Here is a 26,202-nt window from a genome sequence, read left to right as displayed (position 1 = left end):
TTGGCACATCAGTTGGCTGCTTCCAGGGGGGTTTCTGTGATCCAACCCATCACAACTCTCTCTACCACTGGATAGCCTTTTTTTGTTTTCATGTATAGTTATGCACAAGTTATTTGGATCATTACAATTATTAGGAGATATGATAGTAGCTTTGACACAAATTACAGTTTAATTACTGGTGTTGCTCTGTATTTATTACCTAGTAACTAGGGCCCAGATTTGAAAAGTTATTTATGCACGGCTCTGCTCAGCATTGCAAGGCCTAAGTGATTTAGTTGGCTAGGTTCCATTTTAAGTAACTTATTTGTAGACACGTAAGAGCCTAAGTCCTATTTACTTTCAGTAAGACTTAGGTTCTTACATACCTAATTCACTTTTGAAAATGGGACTTAGCCATCTAAATAGAATAGCAATGCCTAAAAACTTTTGAAAATCTGGACATAAGTAAATAATTCATTACAATCTCAATTTCCATTCACTGTAATATTTTATGATATCTAAAAAATTAACTTTTGTTATTAATGTATCTTTCAAATAAATTAGGTGTGACACTTGGTGAATATTAGTTCAATTTTCACCTTGATAAGAGGTCCATATTTTATCTTTATAAAAACAGATGCATCTAAAACAGTCACTTATTTAACTATATGTCAATCTGAATGTCCAAATATGAGATTTCAGTTCTTTGCCCATGACTGAGAATTTGGCTTCCTGTGGAATCTGAATTGCTGTGTAATCAATAATTGCACAATTTTTATTTTGGTTACCTCTGAGTGACTGAAGAAGGGTGGCTTGGAGCAAGTCTACACTTAAAAACAAATGCATTGGCACAGCTGCAGCACTTAAGTAGACACTCCTACACTGATGGCACAGTTTCTTCTGTCGGCATAGTTAATCCACCTCCCCGAGAGGTGGTAGCTATGTCAGTGGGAGAAGCTCTCCCCTCAACATAGTGCTGTCCATGCAGGGGGTTAAGTCGGCATAACTACATTGCTCGGGGGGGATGGATTTTTCACACCTTTGAGTGATATTGTTTTACTAATATAGGTTTGTAGTATAGACTTGGCCTTGAATCCCGTAAGAATTTAAGAGGTTTGACAGCAAAGGGCTAATTATATTGGCTTATTTTAATTTTGGTAGCAATACAAGTATTAACCTCAATAGCACCTTCCATCCACGGTCCTCAAAGTGTGCTACAAACATAAACAAGTTAATGGTTATAATATCTCTGATGTATGTAAGTATTAATAATATATGGAGATAAACCTATCTCATAGAACTGGAAGGGACCCTGAAAGGTCATTGAGTCCAGCCCCCTGCCTTCACTAGCAGGACCAAGTACTGATTTTGCCCCCGATCCCTAAGTGACCCCCTCAAGGATTGAACTCACAACCCTGGGTTTAGCATAACAGGCCAATACTCAAACCACTGAGCTATCCTCTCCCCCCATTACTATCCTCATTTTAAAGATGGGGAATCAGAGGCAGAGAAAAAATAAGCAATTTGTCCAGCATAAGAGAATTGGCCTCTTGAGAACTCAGGAATAGACTGTAGATCTCCTGACTCCCAGATAAAAGTAGAAGATCATTCTCCTCCTTTTACAGGTTTTGCTGCCCTAGGTGCTGATAATTTTAATTTGCTTGATGTTTCCAATGGAAAGGCCTGCCAATCAAGCATTCATATCTGGGATTTTATGTGGTTTCATTTGTGTTAGTGAATGTTGCTCCAGAGCTGCAATTTCTTATAAATGTTTTTGAGGAAATTCTTCAGATTGATATTGTTCCACAGTGGCTCTTTGGAAATGTAATTGCCAACAATTTTTCCTACCATGTAATTTCTTGCTTTATTTGAAAAGCAGCATTTCTGAGCAGCTAACATGTTTATTTGCATATGCACATTCTACAGCTCAAAACAACAATCCCGTTCCCTCATTATGGGTTAAAATTTTTCCAGGGCTTTCTAGCGCTTTGTTCTCATCATGCCTTCAATAGCACTAACCTTATGTATATGTCTCTGAGTTATCTTGTTGGCCCAATAACTGTTTAGAGTCTTTATCAAAATTAATTCAAGCCAAGCACCCTTCCTCTCATTATTTTGGTAACACTTCTTGAAAATTTGTACAGATAAATAATATTATTTTCTAATTTACTTTGAGATAAAATTTGTCCTCACGCTTTCACTTGTACAATTCTGCTGATTTCAGTGGGATTGCATATTTGTACGACAGAAGAATACAAGACCCTTGATTATATCCTCCCCCTGGCATTTCTTGAGGGGGTCAAAGGGTTTACACACACAACTCCAGGAGAGGGTTCCTGGCTGAGAATCCCAAGAAGAGATAGGAGCGTTTCTCCAGCCCAGACTTAGGCTTTATCTACACTGGCACTTGACAGCACTGCAACTTTCTCATTCAGGGATGTGAAAAAACACCTTCCGAGCACTGCAAGTTTCAGCGCTGTAATGTGCCAGTGTAGACAGTACAGCAGCGCTGGGAGCCGCGCTCCCGGTGCTGGTAGCTATTCCCCTCGTGGGGATATGTGGCTTGTGCCGCGACTACACAAGCCACATACTTAAGACTTTTTGTGGGATACGGCTTAAGCCACACCCATCGCCTCAGCATTTCCCATTACCTAACTTAGGCAGCTCCCAACTCAGCATTCTGTTTTATGTGGATCCCATTCTTAGGCACCTGTATCATGATGACTAGAACTGAAGTGAGAGGGACGATGTGCCTCAGTGGGATGGTTATTGACGAGACACAGGAAAGGCAGGGAGTTAGGCTGGAAGCAACTTCGTCATAGGGCAGAGCAGTCCACAGGGTTTAATAAAATTTCACTTGTTCAACATAAACTGCATTCAGCATCACACTTCATAAATGAAACAGCATCTGTCTCTCCCCATGTATTGTACAGGAAGCCTAGGTCCCTCATACAGAGCTAATAAATCCACTGGGTGGCAGGCATCTAAAAGTTATGCATTAAAATGCTGTGTTGCAGCAGCTAATTCCCTTTATAGAACTAGCACCTTGCAGGAAAAAAAATCACACTTTCATTGAATTAGCTGTTTTCTGCCTGACTAAAGGAATAGTATAAAACCAAGAGTTTTATCACTCAGATCTCTCAACTATCCTTAAACTATTTTCTTTATGTGTAAGTTTGCTGGTAAAGTATTTCTCCCCACCCCATCATGAAATGTTGTAGAAGTTATTTTTTTTTAATTTTTTTTTGGGGGCGATGGGATGGGGGAAAGGTTGACATGATTTTTTTTTAATAAAGACCATGAACTTTCCACTGCTCTAGGATTTTGCACTGATTGTTTCAATGCTTGTTGCTTCCACTTGACATTTCTCAATAGGAACATGAGACTTTCAATTAGTTTTACTAATACAAAGTTTCTTTCTCCTCTGTTTTTAGGGTCCCACACAGATGGTGCCATCTTTTGGGTAATCACCTCTCTTGACAGACCAAAAGTATTGGTCTTCATTTTGAATGTCCCATCTTCAAGGATTAAGTAGAACTATTCCCCTTGGCTTTGCATTCTTCATTCTTCTTTTGAACATGTACTCTATAAACCTGCATGTCTACTATATTTTTTTATTCTAAAATATTTGGCACTTTTTTCAGAAAACAGAATGTCCACAAGTTGTTTTCCATGCAAATAAGAGTATCATCGGTTCCTTTTTATTTCTGAGAAGCAGCATATGAAAAAGACAACAAAGCTTCCTTTACCTCTAGATAATTACATAAATAATCTAGTTTCATTTTACAGCAAAGGCAGACCAATAACTGAGTTGTAACAACAGACACAACCTACATAAACAAAGGGGTTTTTAATTACTACTATAATTTATGAGATAAAGGTAAAATTACAACTTCTGGTCTTTGACAATATGGGAATTATATCTAATCTTGTACTATAATGTTGGTGAGGCTATAGTATGGTTCCTGTTATGGTATTTCTTACATTGCTTGTCTTTGTGGATTTTTAGTCTATTCCTTTTGAGCCAAGCTGTCTCTTTTGTTCAGTTTAAGTAAGGACTAGAATAACACCTTTTAAAAATGTCAAACTAGAACAGTTCAATCTACATAAAAGACTGCCTGTCCATGCTTGACTGTATAGTTTCATGCACAGTTTGAAAATATCACATGAATTGTCATTGTTCCTCACAACAGTTACTATCTGAGACACAACATTTTCTGGCAGTTATATTCTCAGGGCAACACAGGTATGAGCAAGGTCTGTGGTGCCCTGGTATAATTCAATTTGGGTATGGAGCAAGCAGCTTTTGCCCCTCTACCCACTGTCAAGTGTACCAGAACTAAAGGCTCTATCTAGCTCATAAACTGTACTCTGAGGAAAAGTGGAACAGTAAAAAAATCTAAAGCTCTCTGGAGCTCTGAGATATTGATATACACATCTAATAAATTCTTTAAAGAATTTCTAGATACGGTTAAATGAAAAAAAAAATCACCTCACTGCTGATGTAGGGAATCAAAATACTGTACATTAATTGCTGATGCAGTCATTTTATTAACTCTCCTTTAAAATTTGATAAAATCAAATGCTTAACTAATTAAGCCCCCAACATGAAATAGAGGAAGAAAATGTGTCAGTGTTATAAACTGGCACATTTTGTTTACCTGTGGAAAGATTACCACATTTTTACAATGAAAACAGTTTGAGATTATGCCTGATAATTTGTAATTAACTCCCCAGGGTTTTGAGATCTAATTAATTAATGTTTGTAAAGCACTTTGAGATCTTTGGATGAAAACTATGGTACTATAGAAATGCCAAGTGTTGTTGTTATTGTTGTTATCCTTACAGTATTCCACCACCCAAATCCAACTATGTGGAAAAAATAGCTCTATGCTTTTTGACACCTTGCAAACAGGACTAAATCGCTGATGAATTATCTCTGCAGCAGGAATTTTTATGTGTTTATTTTCTGGATTTTGAATGTAATTTCTTATATGAGTAAACAGAAGACATAAGCAGTGTTTTGAAGATTTATATTAATGTACTTTAAATCCTACATCTCCAGACAAGCAGGTAACAAATATACACATCAATAGTGATGCATTTTATAGTTCCTGTTATAAACAATAAACTTAGCTAATGGCAATTTTCACATTTTCTCCAAAAGACAAAGATCTTTAAATAAATGTTTTAAAAACTTTTCCTCACTTAGGGATACATTTGTAGCTGGCCCTCCACTTGTGCACAAGTGTGAAGTGTGAGGCACACCTGCAGCTAAACCAGAGCTCCTCGCTTAGCTGCTGCTGCTGTTTTTCATTAGTTGTCCCCCAAACTCATTTGGGCTCTGGATTTAGTAGCTCCTGCCCTTTGGCTGGGGGAAGGGGCCTTTAGATGGGGGCAGGCTCACTGCATTTTTCCCCACACCTCCTGATATACACTCACCCCATCTGTGGCCCCATGAAATCATGAGACCTCCTTGTCAGCCTACTGCTGATTCTAGCCAAGGTGACTATCCCCCGTATCAAGAGGAGGATGTTGGAGCGGGAGGTGCTCTGCAACCGTGGGGCCTATTTCCACTCATCTCTCAGGTCACATATCTGGGCAGAGTTTCTCTGGGTCATGTCCGTTGGCTCCTTGGACACTTTTGAGGAGTAGTGGGCGCTGTCTGGGGTTCTCTTCTCTGTGTCCCCCTCTGTCTCCCTGATTTTGACCCTGTGACCCTCACTCCCCTCAACCCAATCCCAACCCTAAATCTGGCTTCGACTTCCACTCCAACCACTAGGCATGGCTACCTGGAGGTAGTGCCTGGCATGAAGAATATAAGGATTATAAAAGAACTGATCTGTTCATAACAAGTAGCTTTTGGAGGCTCTCTTTACTTTATATACATTGTCACCACCACTCAGCTTTGTTATAACTGTTACAGAAATACTGGAATTCATGGATATCCATCTTGTACCTCTTTCTTTAAATGAAGCATGTCTCAAAGGTGAACATAATTATGCTGTTCATTCCTTTTTATACCCATTACAAGCAATACTCCAGCTGGATAACATAAAATAGAAGCAGGTTTACAACAATATTTAAATACAGCAACAAAGGAACAGAAACCACACTATAGAGACAAGAAAGGCAGAAAACAATCCCCTAATGCTAATTACAGGTGAGAAAAACATTCTCTTGAATACTCCAGCCTTTTATATGATGTAGAGCTTGGCCTTTCAGTAGACTGAACTCTCTAGCAATTACTCGGTCCTTCATACTTTCCCCAAGGTGTTTCCATTTCATTTAGGCTCTACTAGGGGGACCAGATAGCAAGTGTGAAACATCCAGATGGGGGGATCTATGGGGGGCAATAGGTAGCCTATATAAGACAAAGCCCCCAATATTGGAATGGTTCTGATAATATCGGGACATCTGGTCACTCTAGACTTTACTGCAAGTATGGAAGAGGCAAGTTACCATTTACCTGTTACTGAATCAGGAAATCTTGCATAATCAGACCCTTAAATTTGTGCATTCAGCACAATACAATAAATAGATGTAACAAACCACAATTTAATCATAGAAATGTAGGGCGTGAAGGGACCTCAGGAAGTCATTAAGTCCAGCCCCCTGCGCTGTGGCAAGACCAAGTGCACCTAGACCATCCCTAACAGGTGTTTGTCCAACATGTTTTTAAATGCTTCCAATGATGGGGACTCCATGGCCTCCCTTAGCCAATTCCAGAACTTAACTACCCTTTTAGTTAGAAAGTTTTCCTAATATGTAACATAAATAACCCTTGGTGCAGATTAAGCCCATTAATTCTTGTCCTATCTTCAGTGGACATGGAGAACAATTGCTAACCGTTCTCTACATAATGGCCCTTAACATATTGAAAGACTGTTATCAGGTCACCCCTGAGTCATCTTTTCTCAAGACTAAACATACCCAGTTTTTTCAAGCTTTCCTCGTAGGTCAGGTTTCTAAACCTTTTATCATTTGTTTCTCTCCTTTGTGGATACAAAATTTATATTCGCGGATGTGGATATCTGCGGAGCTGCAAGGCTCTACCAGGAACCGCAGCAATTAAAGCAGCAGCATGTCAGGTTACCTCTCGCAGGAGGCAGCGCCCAGCCCGTGCAGGTGTGGCTTTACTGACCCCCAGCCCTGCCTAATGGGGCAGGCACCAGGCTCACCGACAGCTGCCTTTGGTCTCACTAGTGTGTGCAAGAAGCTCACACTCTCCTAGACGGGAGTCCCTTCCATGCAGCGGTGTGTGTCTCCTGACCTGGAGCATGCAAGTCACTTGCACACATTAGTGTGATCAGGGATAGCTGCTGGTGTGCCTGGTGCCTGCCCAGTGGGCAGGGCTGGGGGTCGGTACAGCCATGCCAGAGGAGCTGCCCAGGCTGGGCGCTGGCTCCTGTGAGCGGCAGCCTGGATGCTGCTGCTTTCACTGCCGCGGTTCCTGGTAGAGCCCTGCAGCTCCGCGGATATCTGCTTTATATCCTCATCTGTGGATATAAACTTTGTATCCGCACAAGGCTCTACTTCTGGACTCTTTCCAGTTTGTCCACATTCTTCCTAAATTGTGTTGCCCAGATCAGGACACACTACTCCAGCTGCGGCCTCACCAGTGGCAAGTAGAGTGGGACAGTTATCTCCTGTGTCTTACATACAATACTCTTTTTAATATGCCTCAGAATCATATTAGCCTTTTTTGCAGCTGTATCACACTGATGACTCATATTCAGTTTGTGGTCCACTATAACCCTGAGATCCTCTTCAGCAGTACCACCAACTAGACAGTTATTCCCCATTTTGTAGTTTTGCATTTGATTTATTTTCTTCCTAAGTGAAGTATTTTGCTTTATTGAATTTCACCTCATTGAATTCAGACCAATTATCTAATTTGTCAAGGTCATGTTGAATTTTAAATCTGTCCTTCAAAGTGCTTGCCCCTCCTAGCTTGGTGTCATCTGCAGTTTTTATAAGCATACTCTCTACTCCATTATCCGAGTCATTAATGAAACTATTGAATAGTACTGGACCCAGGACTGATCCCTGCAGGACCCCACTAGATACACCTCCCAGTTTGACAGCAAACCATTTATAACTACTCTTTGAATACAAAGAAGTGTTTTTTTTTTACCCACGAAAGCTTATGCCCAAATAAATCTGTTAGTCTTTAAGGTGCTACCAGACTCCTCGTTGTCTTTGAATACAGTCTTTTAACCAGTTGTGCATCCACCTTATAGTAATTTCATCTAGACCACATTTCCCAAATGTGCTTATAAAAATGTCATACAGAACTGTGTCAAATGCCTAACTAAAATCAAGATATATCATGTCTACTGCTTATCCCCCACCTCTAACCACTAGGTTAGTAATCCTATCAGAGAAGGAAATTAAGATGGCTTGGCATGATTTGTTCTTGACAAATCCATGCTGACTGTTCCTTATAACCCTATTATCCACCAAGTGCTTACAAACTGATTGTTTAATAATTTGCTCCAGTATATTTCCAGGTATTGAAGTCAGTCTGACTGGTTTATAACTCCCTGGGTCTTCCTTGTTCCCCTTTTTAAAGATAGGTACTATGTTTGCCCTTCTCCAGGCCTCTGGGACCTCTCTCTCTCCCAGCAGTACTCAAAGATAATTGCTAATGGCTCTGAGATTGCTTCAGATAGTTCGTTAAGTATCCTAGGATTAATTTCATCAGGCCCTGATGACTTGAATATATCTTTTATTTAGATGTTCTTTAACCTGTTCTTTCCCCATTTTGGCTTGCATTCCTTCCCTCTGGTTGTCAATATTAATTGTGTTGTGTATCTGGTCATCATTAACCTTTTTAGTGAAGACTGAAGCAAAACACATTAACACTTAAGCTTTCCGATGTCATCAGTTAATAATTCTCCTTCCCTGTGCAGTAGAGGACCTACAGTTTCCTTCATCTTTCTCTTGCTCCTACTGTAAACAACCTATTCGTATTGCCTTTTGTCCCATGCCTGGTCATGTAACTCATTTTGTGCCTTAGTCTTTATGATTTTGTTCTACATACGTGTGCTGTTGTTTTATACTCCTCCTTAGCAATTTGACCATATTTCCACTTTTTGTAGGATTCCTTTTTGATTCTCAGGTCATTAAAGACTCCTGATAGAGCCATATTGGCCTCTTACTACTCTTTCTATCTTTTCTTTGCATCAGAATAGTTTGCAGTTGTACATTTAATATTATCTCATTGAGGAACTGCCAGCTCTCCTGAACTCCTTTTTCCTTAGATTTTCTTCCCATGTGACCTTACCTACCAGTTCTCTGAGTTTGTTAGTCTGTTTTTTTTTTTAAACTTCGTTGTCCTCATTCTGCTGCTTTCACTTCTTCCTTTCCTTAAGATCATGACATCTGTCAAATGTACCAATTAAATACAAATCTTAGCCCCTTTAATACAATCTTTTTCATCAGAAGTATCTCTCCTAGGGCCCGATCCAGAGCTAATTAAAATCAATGGCAGCTTTTCCTTTGATTTCAATAGGCTTTGGGTCTGACTCCTATTGAATAGTTAACGGAGTCAGTCCAAGTAGGGATTACTTGGGCATCCGTTTGCAGATCTGTGTGTGGCTAAGGGAAATGGCAGATATTAGCATCTCATATTTTTCATTTCATCCTTTGAATCACTCTGCTATGAGTACAAGATCATATTGATAAAATAGCAACAGCAACATATTACAAAGTTCGTTCTATAAAACAAGGGTATTTTCCCTTGCAATGTGTGTGTGAGGAACTGAGGGAAAATAAGCAGCTTTAAGCTTTGAGGCAATATAAGGTGATAATTTGTTTATTTTTTCACAATAGAATTAGATCAGAGGAGGGCAGATATGCAAACATTTGGCTATTTAGTATTGAAATGGATATTTTCGTTATTCCTTCCTGATCTGTAATCATGGTTCAATCTGTTCTTTTAAGAAAATGCTGCTGTCTTAAAAATGTTAATCTCTATTAAATGGTTTTATACTCACATTATTTTCTTTAATAATTGAAACCCTGACTAGCTGATGTTTTGTGTGTATACGTGTAGATCAGTTTTATGTGTGTAGAACAATGATTTGGTGCATCATACATCAAGTTGTTAGCCTGAGGAAAGTGAAAGAATTGCACCACTGATACAGCACCCTCTGTAGGAAAGTCTGAAGGAAACTTCATACTAGTCAGCAGGCGTGAAATATAGGTGTTCATAAAGTGAGTAATCTAAAGCCCATTGAAATGAATAGGAAGAGTCCCACTGACTTCAAAAGGTTTTGGAATCAGACCCAAAATGTAAGACAGCAGAGACCCCTTCTTCATATTTGTGTGCAAGTCATTTAGCAGAGCAGGGGTCACTATATAAATAATGGCAGGACTTTTCAAAGGAGCCTGAGGGACTTGGGCACCCAATCACGGGGTGTTAGGAACCTAACTTCTTTGGGCTCCTTTGAAAAACCCATAGAATTATAATCATATTTAGAACAAGATCCCTATGTCATGATATCATCAATGACATTATTTATCTGAGATGGGCAGTGTCCAAATTTAATGACTACATCAAAAACAAAAGAGGAAGAAAAGGGAGGGATTCTGGACTGAGTCCTAAACCATCATTGAAAAAGTATCCATGAGTTTGTGAAATGATTGCAAGGCAAGAAGATGCAGTAATCTTGATAGCTACATATGCAATTCTTAAGAGGTAAAGCAGAAACATTTCCTTTGGTGGGAATCTGTGGGCTTGTCTACAGAAATAATTATACAGATATACCAGCGAAGCTAAGCTGTGCAGCCGGGCGACAGGCTATCAAGGGCCGCGCAGGCGTACAGCCACAGGGGCTTAGACTGGAGAAGAAGAGAGGTGGGTGGCGTGCAGGGCTGGGGCAGGGAGATGCGCCCCTCTCCCAGCCCCTGGCTGCTGTGGCGAGAGAGGTCTGGGGGGAGACTTCTCTCCTCACTGCATCCTCTGGGCAGCCTGCACTGCAAATCCCTCATTCCTGGCCCCACCCCAAAGCCCGCACCCCCAACTGGAGCCCTGACCCCCCTGCACCTCAACCCTCCGTCCCAGCCCTGAGCCCCCTCCCATACTTCGAACCTCTCATCCCCACCCCCACCACACATCACCTCCATATTGGTGCACATAACAAAACTCATTCTGTACATGGACGTAAAAAATTAGAGGGAACATTGTATACAAGTTTGATTCCCTCTTATTCCAGAACAGGAGTGGCTTTTTCCAATTTAGCTTAAATCATTTTGGAAGTGACATATGCTAAACTAGAAAAAAGGCATTCTTGTTCTGGAATAAGAGTGTTTGCAGGGGAAGTTATACAGGTATAACTACACAGGTATAATTATATTTTCCTCTGGAAAGAAAGACCATGGACTTGAGATGAACTGTAAAGAAAGTAGACTAAAGGCCAGGGTCAGCTATCACAAAATGTTGGATTCTGAATGTTCTCAACTGCTCTGTTAAACCTTTATTAGTAGGAGCCCATGCCCTAGAAAACATTTTTGGTCATACTTTACATTAAGGTTCCATTTATAAATAGTTTATAATGTATCTATAGATAGAATCATAGATTTATAGGACTGGAAGGGCCTTCAGGGGGTCTTCTAGTCCAGTCTTCTGCACTCATGGCAGGACGACGTATCCTGACAGATGTTTGTCTAACCTGCTCTTAAAAATCTCCAATGACAGAGATTCCACAACCTCCCTAGGCAATTTATTCCAGTGCTTAACCATGCTGACCACTAGGAAGTTTTTCCTAATGTCCAACCTAAACCACCCTTGCTGAAATTTAAGGAGAACAAATTAAGGAGAACAATTTTTCTCCCTCTTCTGTGTAAATGTGAAAACTGTTATCCTCTCAGTCTTCTTGTCTCCAGATTAAATAAACCAATTTTTTTCAATCTTCCCTCATAGGTCATGTTTTCTAGACCTTTAATCATTTTTGTTGCTCTCTTTTGGACTTTTTCCCATTTGTCCATATCTTTCCTGAAATGTGGCACCCAGAACGGAACACAATACTCCAGTAGAGGCCTAATCAGAGTGGAGTAGAGTGAAAAAATTACTTCTTGTGTCTTGCTTATAACATTCCGGATAATACATTCCAGAATGATATTTGCTTTTTTTGCAACAGTGTTACACTGTTGACTTGAATTTAACTTGTGATCCACTATAACCCCCAGGTCCCTTTTCACAGTACTTCTTCTTAGGCAGTCATTTCCCATTTTGTATGTGTGCAACTGATTGTTCCTTCCTAAGTGCAGTACTTTGCATTTGTTCTTATTTAATTTCATCCTATTTACTTCAGACCATTTCTCTAGTTTGTCCAGATCATTTTGAATTTTAATCCTATCTTCCAAACCACTCACAACACCTCCTAGCGTCGTATCATCCACAGACTTTATAAGTGTACTCTCTATTCCATTATCTACATCATTGATGAAGATATTGAACAAAACTGGACCCATAATTAATCCCTGTGGGATTCCACTTGATATGCTGTTTCAGCTTTACTGTGAACCACTGATAACTTCACTCTGGAAATGGTTTTCCAACCAGTTATGCACCCATCTTATAGTAGTTCCATCAAGGTTGTATTTCCCTAGTTTGTTGATGAGAAGGTCATGCGAGACAATATCAAAAGCCTTATTACGTCAAGATATATCACATCTACCACATCCCCCGATCCACAAGGCTTGTTTCCCTATCAAAGAAAGCTATTAGGTTGGTTTGTCATGATTTGTTCTTGACAAATCCATGCTGACTGTTATTTAACACCTTATTATCTATAGGTGTCTGCAAATTGATTGCTTTCATAATTTACTCCACTATCTTTCCGGGCACTGAAGTTAACCTGATTCGTTTGTAATTCCCTGGGTTGTCCTAATTCTCCTTTTTATAGATTGGCATTATATTTGCCCTTTTCCAGTCCTCTGGAAACTCACCCATCTTCCATGATTTTTTGAAGATAATCGCTAATAGCTCAGATATCTCCTCAGTCAGCTCCATTATTCTAGGATATATTTCATCAGGCCCTGGTCACTTGAAGATATCTAGCTTGTCTAAGGGCTTGTCTACACTACCCACCGGATTGGCAGGTAGCGATCGATCTAGTGGGGGTTGATAGATGTGATAAATCGACTGCTGAATGCTCTCCCATTGCCTCCAATACTCCAGCAGAACGAGAAGTGCAAGTGGAGTCGACGGGAGAGCATCAGCTGTCGACTTACTGCCTTGAAGACACCCTGCTAAGTAGATCTAAGTACGTCAACTTCAGCCATGCTATTCACATAGCTGAAGTTGTGTATCTTAGATCGACTCCGTGCGGTAATGTCGACAAGCTCTAAGTAGTTTTTAACTTGTTCTTTTCCTATTTTAGCCACTGATCCTACCTCACTTTCACTGACAAGTTAGATATCCAATTTCTACTAAGCTTTTTGGTGAAAACTGAAACAAAAAAGTCATTTAGCACTTCTGCCATTTCCACATTTTCTGTTATTGTTCCCCCCCCTCCTCATTGAGTAACAGACCTATCCTGTCCTTAGTCTTCCTCTTGCCTCTAATGTATTTATAGAATGTTTTCTTGTTAGCCTTTATGTCTCTAGCTAGCTTAATCTCGTTTTGTGTTTTGGCTTTTCTAATTTTGTCCCTACTTACTTGTGTTATTTGTTTATATTCATCTCCTGGTTAAGCTGGGATCTTAAGATCCCTTGCCATACTTCCTATTTTTCTCATTCAGTGGGATTGTTTGCTCTTGTGTCCTTAATAATGTCTCTTTGAAAAACTGCCAACTCTCTTGAACTGTTTTTCCCCTTAGACTTGCTTCCCATGGGATCTTATTTACACTCTCCCTGAGTCTGCTAAAGTCTGCCTTCTTGAAATCCATTTTCTTTATTGTGCTGTTGTCTCTCTTACCATTATTTAGAATCACAAACTCTACTATTTCATGATCACTTTCACCCAGACTGCATCCCACTTTCAAATTCTCAACCACTTCCTCTCTATTTGTCAAAATCAAATCTAGAACAGCCTCCCCCCAGTAGCTTTCTCCACCTTCTGAAATAAAAAAAATGTGTCCAATACAGTCCAAGAAGTTGATGGATAATCTATGCCCTGCCGTATTATTTCCCCAACAGATGTTTGGGTGGTTTAAGTCCCCCATTATGACCAAGTCCTGTGCTTTGGATGATTTTGTTAGTTGTTTAAAAAAAGCTTCATCCACATCTTCCTGATTCTCTACCATGACATCACCCTTTTTTAAATCGCTTTTATCCTTACCCAGAGACTTTCAACAAGTCTGTCTTCTATTTCCATCTCAACCTCAGTCCAAGTATGTACATTTTTGATATATAAGGCAACGCCTCCTCTCTTTTCCCCTCCCTGTCCTTCCTAAGTAAGCTGTACCCTTCTATACCAATATTCCAGTTATGTGCATTATCCCACCAATTCTCTGTGATGCCAACTATGTGATAGTTATGTTTAATAACTATCATTTCTAGTTCTTCCTGCTTATTCCCTATACTTCTCACATTAGTATACAGACATCGAAGATACTGATTTGATTTCTCCCATGTTCTCTCTTCTCTTTCCCTTATCCTTGCTATAATTCTGACCTTTCTCCCAGGTCTGCATGTGTAGACCTGCCCTTTGACTTACCTGTGGGCTTTTGTCTCCTGCCCCCATCAAGCCTAGTTTAAAGCCCTCCTCACTAGATTAGCCAGTCTGTATCCAAATATGTCCTTGATAGGTGAACCCCATCTCTGCTTTGCAGTCTTTCTTCCTGGAACAGCACCCCATGATCAAGGAAGCCAAAGCTCTCCTGGTGACATCATCCTCGCAGCTGGGCATTCATGGCCGGGATGCATCTGTCTCTGCCTGGGCTCCTACCCTTGATCAGAAGGCTTGAAGAGAATATCGCCTGCATCCCCAACTCCTTTGCCCTTATTCCCAGAGCCCTGTTGTCACTTCTGATCTACCCAGGGTCATACCTTGCAGTATCATTAATGCCCACATGGATGAATAGGATGAGGTAGTAGTCAGAGGCCCAGATGATCCTTGACAATCACTCCTAGGCTGCTCTAGAGCAAGCAGCTCTGTCTGTACAGATGAAAAATAGATTTTTGTAAATAAATTATTAAGGAATTGCTATAAAGTCCAATGGGTAAATAGACACCTACAAACATAGCTTATAATCAGGTAAGATATCTTCTACTGATGCTCTCATAATGTCATGATGGAGGCATGGACGGTCTGACCTAGTGGTTGGAGCAGGAGTCAGGACAGGTCAGATACCAGTAGGTCAGAGCCTGAGGGCAAAACTGAGACATGCAGGAGCAGGTTACCAATAGATCAATAGGAGCAGGTGTTGAAGGAGAAATAGTCCTAAGCAGGGAGAACCCAGTTACATGGGCAACTTCCTGTCCTTGTGCTTTGTTGAAATAAGAGCTGGGTTAATAAGCACCCTACAGTTCCTTTAAAGTTTTTGTTTTGTCTCCTCCATTTTCTGACCACCATTTTTCCTCCTTTCCTCCTACACCCCTACCAGATCCTTCTCCCTGACTTCCATAGCTATTAATTTACTGCAGAGCCATTTCTGCTTCTCTCCAAGGTTTTCCGTTCCATACCATGGTTAATTTATGGGATGAATTTTCCTAGCAGTGTCTCATTCCATCAGTTTTTGAGAGTGAATAAATAGTTGAGACAACACCCGGTGTCAAATCCTAACCATCTTACTTGAACAAAACTCTTGTAAACCCCAGAGGGACATTTGTGTGAGTGCAGGATTTGCTCCATAAGCTTTTGCCAATGGTTGCTCTCTACTTATTCTGTTTCCAGTTTACTACTTCCTATGTCATAGTCATGGCATGCACAACAAGTCAATAATTATGTGAGATACAGTAGCCTTCATCCACTATTGGCCTATATATTGCACTATGGTATAAAAACTGCCAACCTTTGATAGATGGTTACAAAGAAAAACCACCATCTTTCCCTGTCCACTCTGCCTCTCCCCCCCCCCCAAAAAAAAAAAAAAAAAAAAAACGAATTAAGAAGGGGCAGGAGTCTTCAGCTCTGGGCATACAGTTGTGATATTGCAAAACTTGCTAGTTTTACCACCAATAAATAAACATTACCTCAAGCTCTGCACTATTCTCTTACACTTGTTTATGCTCACTATAGAATATACCTTGTATAATGCAATACTGAGGATAACTAATTAGTTATCCAAAGGAAAATGGCATGTTACTAAGTAGCCCTACTGTAGCTTATTAGACAGCAAACAGAAATTACTTTCATTGCTTTTGAACCCATGACAACAAATTCTGATAAGTGTGTGTGTGTTAAGACAGATAGAACAAGATTAAAGAAAGTTAACTTATTTAGAGTAAATTTTTAGCTAGTTGAGCTAGGGCACTTGCAGCTCATAAGCACCATGGCTGACACCTGGGTGTTTGTCAATCAGGTTCAAAATAATGCTCTCAGGTGTAAAATACAACTTGTATCCTCCTATGGAAATCTTTTCTGGTTGGAAGGATCTCTTCATGATGGAAGGAAGTCATGACCCCCTCTTGAGTGCAGTCAGTAGTGCCAATTATAGTGGGTAGCCCAACTGAGCAGAAACAAATAGCAGCTCCACTTACTCTTTCTGTCAGAGCTTGTGCACTGAGTGGAAACTAAATTATATATTGATGTTGGGCATTGTCTCATCCAGAACTGTGTGTTCACTGCAGTGAAATGGTTGCCTGAATAATACTGGTCATGTACGCTGTCCTTTGAAAGGAAACAAAATGCCTGACAAATTAAAGTGAACGGCTCAGTTTCTGAATAAAGAAAACTTGTTTTGGGACTTGCTCTCAAGCTCATGAGACAAGACTGCATACAGCCCTAATATTTTCTTCCTGAGATAGGAACTTCCAGTGTACTGTTCTTGGTTCTCTCTTCATTTTCATCTTTTATAACAATAAACAATAAAGCAGTTATAAATGACAAAATGCAAAAGATGGACAAAGTTGAGATAAAATAACTACTTGAACATCTTCCCATCACTGAAACTGGACTTTAAAAAGATCTTAAAGCTCTGGTGCCCTGCCCACACTGGTATTCCAACAGTGGGCTTATTGATGGAACTGCACTTGTGATAGTGCTATAGTGGGAAATTTCCTGGAAAAAAACTAATGCAAATTCACCAGATGAACCTGAATTGTTCATTTTCCCCACCTCAAACCCTCACCTACTCCTTCTATCACCAATGACATTTCCCCCATCCTGTCTGAAACCTACATTTACAGTTCAGGGGAAATTGTTTATAGACCTGTGCAAATAATTGACTTTTTCTGGTTCAGGGGCCAAACCCAAAACTCAGGAAAAAAATGTGGTTCGGTCTGAAACTGATATTTTTTACCAGCTTTTCTCACTGAAATACAAAAAACAAAAAAACAAACAAATTGTTTCAGGTCAAACAAAACATTGAGTGTAACCCAAAATGAATTTCTTTTCAGTATTTTGGTTTGGGATGGTTTTAAAATTTAGCAAAATTTCTAAATAAAATGTTTCTGAACAAAATTTTGAAATAAAATATTCATTTAATAATTATCTAAATGAAATATATAGGGGGGGGGGTTTCAACAAAAAAATCCCTCCCCCCTTTTTTTTTGGCCAAAACTCCATCAGCGTTAAACTCAGCTTGAGTCATGTTTTATCAAATGCTAAACACAAATCACATCAGATTTTATTACAAATCTGCTCCAGCACATGCTTGCTCAGCCTGATGTGTTAAATTATCCATTTTTAAAACCTGATCATGTTTATTCGAGCAGTGTCTAGTGGCTGTATCTGCAATGCATCTTAGGCACATAAGGCCAACATTTAGATGCCACTAGATCCTCAAAACCACTGCTCAGCTGCTCCCTAACCCTGTAGGTCTAAAGTTCCCTACGCACCTCAGGCTATGTCTACAGTTAGAGACAGGGGTGTGAGTCCCAGCTTGTGTAAACATACTTGCACTAAGTCTCATCAAGCTAGTGTGCTAAACACAGCATGGGAGCCAGAGTGGCAAGGGCAACAGTGAGCAGCAGCAAGGGCTTGCTGTGCTGAATATGTGCCCAGGGGTTCAGACAAGTTTGTACTTGGCATTGCTAGCTCATGCTGTTGCTCACTGTTGCTCATGCTACCCCCGCTACACTATGATTTTTAGCATGCTAACTTGATGAGAGCTAGTGTGAGTATGTCTACACCAGCTGGGAATCCCCCCCAGCTCCAAGTCTAGAGATACTCGAAGTTTCCACTGCTAAAATCCCATAGGTACCTAAGTTTGCACCACTGGGCATACATAAAACCACCTAAATCCTGATGCCACTGAGCTGCTCAGCACCCTAGCTCACACTTAATTCTGGCAGGATTCTCAGACTAGGCTTCCCCCATCTATCTTGCCACAGGACCTGATTTGGTAGGCATTTTCAGAGGCTGCCTAACAGATCAAGCCCCACACTAAAAACAGCCGGGGGCTAGCAGGTCAGGAATTTTATGGGGTGGCTGACGTACATCCAGTGGTCATAACCCATACCTGGGAATCCCCACTGCCTGATTTGGTGCAAGGACTCGACCCTAGGTCTTCCATCTGCCCTAACTGCAGTATGGCAGGCACCAGCGGACAGACTGACTCACCTCATTTCTTCAGAAACAGTTCTGTCAGGATTTCACAGATGCAAAATCCCAATGTAAATGACTGTTTGTTTTCAGCAAAGAATCATTTTAATTATAGCAAAGCTAAGGGATTGAGTCTGCTCCCACTGACGTCAGTGGGAGTTTTGTTATTGATTTCAATGGCAACAGAAACAGGTGTTAATATAACAGAACAGAATAGGACAGAGTCAGACATAACATAGTCAGATACTGCCCATTGTCCCCGTACAATTCTTTCAATACACTGACATATAGGCCTCCAAACACCTTGGCTGTGCCAGTCTCTAGAAGCTGCCAGTGGGAGAGAAGGAGTTGTACTGAACTGTGTCAAAATGTATGATGGTGATTTTATGATGTGGACAAACAACCACCAGATGGGCACTAGCGCAAACTTATTTCATTTGACCTCAGGATGATTTTTAGAGGATTTCCCCCCAACTATTTCTAACCCACTTGCTCTTACTTTTTCTTATAGTTTTCCCTCATCTAACAAAAAATGCTGTCAAGAAAGAGGAAAGAGAAGCTGCTCTTCCAATTAATCTGAAAATCAGGCACCACTCCCCATGCATTTCATAAATAATTTTCAACATATATTCAAGAGCCACCCCCCTCACTACCATGACAACTTCTAAGTTCTAAACCATCACACACAAAAATGGCGAGCAGAGTAGAAATGGCTTTGTCCCTCCTACCCCGCAACACTGTTTTCAAAGACGCTTATAATTTTTATAATTTACTAGCAACTCTGTTGGTTCAGTGTGTACATACTGTAAAATATATTATCCATACCTATAAATGTATTGTTTTTTGCCAATCAGACAGAACCAGGAACTTGACAATACTCTATTTTTTTCAGTGCATGAAGGAATCCTTGTCAGTACTTCTTTGTCATGTCATTTGGGGTTGGTTTCTAAGATTGTCAATGGTGCCATTAACCCACAGATGTTTTCAAGATATTGCTATAATAGCAGCTATGTCCAATAAGCCCACATTTATTTTTCTCCTCAGTTTATTAATTGTAGATTTGACTGTCTCCATTTGCTAAATTTATCACATTACCGAGACTTCGGCACACATTGTTCACATCTCACCATACTCATTATCCAACTAAGGCCTTCATAGCATATGGTCCTCTTTTCTTAATTGCATTCACGGCTAGGCATCAAACTGAGCTAATCCTTCAAACAGTCAGGCTAATCAGTACAACGTATATGACCACTGTTTGCACACATGCTGTTAAAAAAAGGAGAATAGGACTTAAGGAGATACACAAATCAGAAAATGCTAGTGAATTCCAGTAAGGCTGTTTCTTTCTTTTTCCATTATTTGAAATGTACCTTCTCTCTTATTTACATCTCAGAGTAATTTTTTTCCTATACAAAAATATTAGGATTGGACAATGTCCTAAACAACTGACCCTTAACTATAACTCATGTCTCCAGTTAATGCCTCCCAAGAGAGAGAATTTAAACAGAATGACTAACACTACTCATTTTGTTACCACCACTCATTGGAAAATACAGGGTAGATTATTTTTGGCAGTCTTTCCTTCTTTTAACCAGAATTTATGGTGCCATAAAAATAGAGATATTGGATTTTGTAATTACCATTAAGCACTAGTCTTATTGGAAAAAGGTCTCATGCAGCCTATAATTTATTCATCATACCTCTGACATATATGCAGCAAGCCTGTTAAATCATCTCAGGCATGTTACCTAAGAACTAGGAAGGAGATAAGGTAAGGGGAGAGAGATTAGCTTTTATATTTTAAAGGCCTACTTGGTTGCAGGCTATATGAACCAGAGCCAATAGAAATTTATATCTGAGTATTGTTAAATAAGATTCTGTTTGAGGTTTGCTTATCCCAACACTGATAGGTAATACATAGAGCTTTACCATAATTTAATTAATACCATGCATGACAGAAGTTTAGTGGATCTCTATATTTTCTCTCACCAACTTATTTTATCTAAGGCAGCTGAAGATCATTGCTTCTTCAGTCAATTGCATGACTTCATTATCCTAGAGCTAACAGCATTCTTTTAAAGAGTTTTCTTTTGCTAAAAATTCTGATTTCACAGAACATAGATTGCAAGTAAGATGCCGTATGTATCCACCTTAAAGTGGAATGTTCATTGGATCAATTAGCAACCTACTGATGACAGACTGTTTTTCAATTTAAAATCTTAAATACCTATTTTGATCCCAGCCCTGCAAACAAATACACACACACACACTCACAACTTTACATGCACATGAGTAGTCTCATCGAAGGCATCAGTCTGACCATTGTTTTTGTTATGAAAGCATCAGAGGAATGAAATGATAGCAGTTTTCTCAGTGGAACATGCTAGAGCCATACCCCATTTCAATTGTTAAATTAGGAGTTAGGGCATTGTTTTATCAGATCAAATCCTGAACTATCTTTAAATAAACATTTCAAACACAAATATTACAAATCCTCAAAAGCCTTCCTGTGATAGGGCGCACTCACCCCACACCAGACTGAAAGGGATTAACGCCACTTTGTGGGCTGAGGAAGCCATGCCCCCACCTCCCTACTGGGCATGCTCCAGCTGTACCAGTATAAAGGAGAGCAACCCAGGTCAGTCTGGAGGAGATGCTGGCAGAGAAGGACATGTGCCAGGAGCTCCTGCTGAGGACAGCCTCCAGCCTCTGCCAGAGGGAAGCAGAGATGTAGACCACAGTCTTGGACCCCAGCAGCCCACAGAGCCCCAGGGAGCAGCCAGTGCTGCAGAACCAATGCCTCCTGGACTGCAACGCCCGAGACTGTGGTAGGAAGTGACCCGGGGCAGTGTTGGAGCAGTATCTCCCACCGGAGTAAGCTTGGCATGTTTCAGTGGGACTCCCCGCTGAGCTGGCAGCTGGTTCTCCCACCGCTACTAGGGCCCTGGGTCGTGGCCTGGTAGAGTCGGGTGGGCCCGGGACCCCCTACCTGGGCCACCGGCCCTCCTTCCAGTGGTCCCCATGAACACTGTCCGTTGGGCCACACTGCCCTGACAGTAGGGGCAAGTTTCATAGACTCCGGCCGCTAGGCCGTACTAACCCGAATGAGTGGGGCCTTTTTTGTAAACTCTGGCCATTGGACCACTCTACCCCATAGCTAAGCCCAGATGTGCGGACTTGAGCTGAGGAAGTTAGGCATGTAAGGTGCATGCGCCAGCCCCTATTCCCTGAGAATATTCACTGGACAGGGCCCACCTTAACTGTGTCACACTTCCTTAAAAATTAGTTTCTGGAAAACCAATAAAAGTTACCCCTCTTCTTTCTCAGTGGACCATACTGTAATGTTCATCCAGTTAAATGGATTTTGATTCTTGTGCTCTCGCAACAACCTGCTCTAAATGCAAGTGCTCTACATCCATACTCTACCTAGTACTCTTAGGGCTGGTCTACACTTAGTCCGGACTTCGGACTAAGGTACGCAAATTCAGCTACGTTAATAACGTAGCTGAATTCGAAGTACCTTACTCCGGACTTACCGCGGTCCAGACACAGCCAGAAGTCTCCCCCCGTCGACGCCGCGTACTCCTCTCGGCGAGCTGGAGTACCGGCGTCGATTGTGAGCACTTCCGGGATCGATCCGGGATCGATTTATCGCGTCTTAACCAGATGCGATAAATCGATCCCAGAACATCGATGGCGTGCCTCCGGACCAGCCAGTAAGTGAAGACTAGGCCTTACATAGGACTTTACCACAATAATGAACTAATAGCAGATGAGGAGATGCTGTTATTGGCTTTTAAGTAAAGAATTGTAGAATTTTAAGCTCTTGTTTTAACTTCACTTACACCGTGTATGTCTCAGAGTTTACCATAATTGAAATGAGAGAGTTGTGGAATGCAGTCCTCTTTTTTAAATGAAGAAAAATTATCCTTTCACACACATCCACATTTAGGCCTCATTTCTTATTATTAGAGTCTCAACTATATAAATTCTGTAAGGGGACAAAAAGTCCTAAAATTGTGATTTGATACTTCAGATAGAACTTTAGACTAGAAATCAAGTACTTAGTATAGTTTCATACCTTCTGAGTTTATATAGGGAAACATTACCTCAAGATAACCATTTAAAAAAATTTATTCAGGCAATTTATCCCTGAGGCAGATCAAATAAATTTGGCCCCATATGTGAAATAAACCAATTTAAATTCAGCGCGGGCATAACTTCATTGATTTCAGTGGAGTTATGCCAGCAGATAACTTGGGACCCATAAAACCAAAATCACTGAACATATAATTTAAAGTTTAAGCTGTTTAATACATTTTGAAAGTACGCAGATGATGGAATCAGAACACACAATCAAAGTGCTTAGGGTTATATGTGGATAATATATACCGGTACTTGTCACTTGTGTACTGTCTCTCCTTGGTGCAGGGAATGTCTTTTGGCTCAGTCCTCCAAGCTAGTGTGTTCTGTCAACACCCACTGAAGTCACTGGGAGTAGTGGACATGAAGTACCCTACAGGGGAGAACCCTCTGTCTGATTTGCACAGCGTTGAGTAACTATTTAAGAAATATTAACACCACAAACCATAGAATACTTGCTTGTAAACACTTTGGGCCATAATTTGATCTTTACTACAGAAAACACACTGCAATTAAGAAAAAACATGGGCTTCTGGTTTTTTAGAAGCTCTTTCAAGCTTTGTAAAAGGGACTGCTTGGAGTCTTAGATTTTCAGATGCAGATAATTAAGTTCTGCTTTAGAGACTTATTAAAATAAAATGCACAAGAGACTAGACAGACTGTAACAAGCACGATAGAAAAAATCTAGAAATACAGAGAACAAAGCTGCAAGGCCTGAATGACCTTTTACTGTTCCTGAAATTCTCACATTACGATGTTTGAAAATGAAGATTGCCAAACAGATGGAGCTGTTAACCAGTTTAGAAAACAACACGACATACACACAAAACAGCTTTAGGGAGAAACTTGCATTTCAGATGAAATGCTACAGGTCAGTTATGATCAATCAAAAGCCCAAAGAGATAGCAGAAGCCTCAACCTTTTTTTATACAAGCCAGAAGATACAGAAGGCATAGATCCAAATCAGCTGTAATTTTTCATCCACATGATACCCCCACTAGTCCTGGTAGACAGAAGATTATATGAATGTCTCTGAAGAAGGGAATTGAAGTTGGCAGAATGATACCAGCCTGCACTGACTGCCTTCATTTTTTAAAATAGTGTATGCATTGAATAAGTGAGGCCAATTAAATCCTATGAGGCCTAAGGAAATGGTGCCAGCAGTCAATTACTGTTTGAGAAAATGGTGTTAATAAATCCAGATTTTCACATGAAAACTAAAAGAGAAATTCATCTTCCATTTTTTCTTAAATGGAACCTAAGTAGAACTCTTCAGACACACTTTCCTGTGGACTGAAACTAACAAACGTTGTCTGCTGCCAGTTAAATACTAGGTTTTGTGCTCACAGAAAAATGCAGTTTTCAAAACAAAACAAACTGTGAATGTCATGGCAAAGCACAAGGTCGAGGCAAAAAGGTGAGGGTCTTTTCCGGTGTCATCTTTTTAAATCTTGAATCTCAGCCATGTGGGGAAGAGTAGTCAGTTTTACAACTCAGGGTGGGGAGGGGAGAGACAAAGAAAGGGGAAGAGAACAATTGCACAGATATTTGTGTGGAAGAATCTTAGTGTATGTCTACACAGCAACTAGCAGGGCCTCCCAGAGGATTCAGGGGGCCTGGGGCAAAGCAATTTCGGGGGCCCCTTCCATATTAAAAATATTATATTCTATATTCAATACTATAGAATACTATATTCTCGTGGAGGCCCCTGTGGCAAATTGCCCCACTTCCCCCCCCCCCCCCCCCCCGCGGCCCTGGCAACTAGACACCTGCGGTTGGCCTGTGCCAGCCGACCTGGGCTCGCAGGGCTTGGGCTGCTGGGCTCTTTCATTGTTCAGTAGACCTCCGGACTCGGGCTGGAGCTTGGGCTCTGTGACCCTGCAGATTGGGAGGGGGGGGTAAGTACAGGGTGATACCACAATTCCAATTTATGTCACACACCACACAGTCTATATCAGAGGTTTTCAACCTGTGGGGCACCCTCTCCAGTGGTGTGTGGAGGAACATTTGGGGGGTGAATGACGATGCCATGTGGCTCGTGCCAGCCCCATGCGGCAGGCCCCGGGCCAGCCCATACGAGGGGCAGGGAAGGAGTGCCACCTCCACTCCCTGACTCATCTCAGCGGGCCACCCAGCTTGTGGGTCAGTGTCAACGCCCCCATTTCCTCCATGCCCAGCACTGGTTCCGTCCCCAGAGACTGTCACATGCGCCTTTCCCCACCCTGAAAACCTGAGAGGGGAGGGGCAGGTATTGGCCCTACCCTAGTGCTGCCACCTGGCTGCAAGATAGAAGCAGCCCAGTGTTGAGGAAGCTTTGGTCATGCCTTTGGTAAGTATCTGTGTCTTTGAAACTTACAATTGTAGGTAATTTAAAGTTGTGTTAAGGTCTCTGTTAGGTTTATGAATAGGCTATCAAGAATACTTTTGCATGTGTCTATTTTTGTCTGGGTAGAGTGGGTTGTTGTGCGGTGGGGGAACAACCAAAAATTGTAACTCAAAGTTACAATGGTCTATATACATCTTTACTAGCTACTATCATCTATACCTCTTGCATGCAAAGATCAATCGCTTTGCAGATTGCATAAGGCAAGCTTGTTTCTGCTTACTTTGTTTACTATAAATATGCCCACAGTAGTTAATTTAGTTAGTTTCAGCTTCCCTTCTTTATTATAAACATAGTCACAATAGTTAGTTGTTTCAGGTAATTGCGTGTTCGGGGCTTGTGCAGCAGTTAATTGTTCAGGCATGTCTTGTCTTAACTTGGGCCTGCCTATGTCAGCTAAGTCCACTTCACAAAGACAAACCTTACATGGTTTAGTGTATATTACATACACACACAAACTACATTAAGACTGCAGTCAAGAACCTAAAAGCTAGGAAATGTCAGAATTAAGTTTGCCTGCGTGACCTTCATTTGCCCTCCCTGGTGCATATTCATTATGATTTAGTGTTTAATTACTTGATCACTTACTACTTTTTCCATAGGACCATTGCCTCATTCAGTGCATAGGCTGATTGAGCAGCTGTTCAATATTTTGTTTCATCCTTATTATTCAGTGTGTCTTATTTACTGCACATGACTCAAAGCCTGCTCTAAAGACAGAATAATTAATTTCCTCATGGGCTTTTCCTATGGCACTTCTGTAGGGTTACCGTATTTCAGATTTCCAGAAAGAGGACATGGCTGGGGGTGGGGGGAGCTGGATGGGGATTTGGAGGGGGGGTGTACTGGGAGGGGATACTTGGGGGAGTGCTGGAGGGGTGTCTCTGTACTGGGAGGGGTACCTGGTCAGTGCTGAAGGGGTTACCTGGGAGGTGCTGAAGGGGGTACCTGTGACCTCACTCTTGAGGTGGGGAGCAGCGTCGCTTCCTGTCACAGTGGCAGGTGCAAGCCCAGGATGCAGAGACAACCATCAGTC

This window comes from Malaclemys terrapin, chromosome 11 (genome assembly GCF_027887155.1).
Source record: "Malaclemys terrapin pileata isolate rMalTer1 chromosome 11, rMalTer1.hap1, whole genome shotgun sequence".
Lineage (NCBI taxonomy): Eukaryota > Metazoa > Chordata > Testudines > Emydidae > Malaclemys > Malaclemys terrapin.
This window is presented reverse-complemented; position numbering follows the sequence as displayed.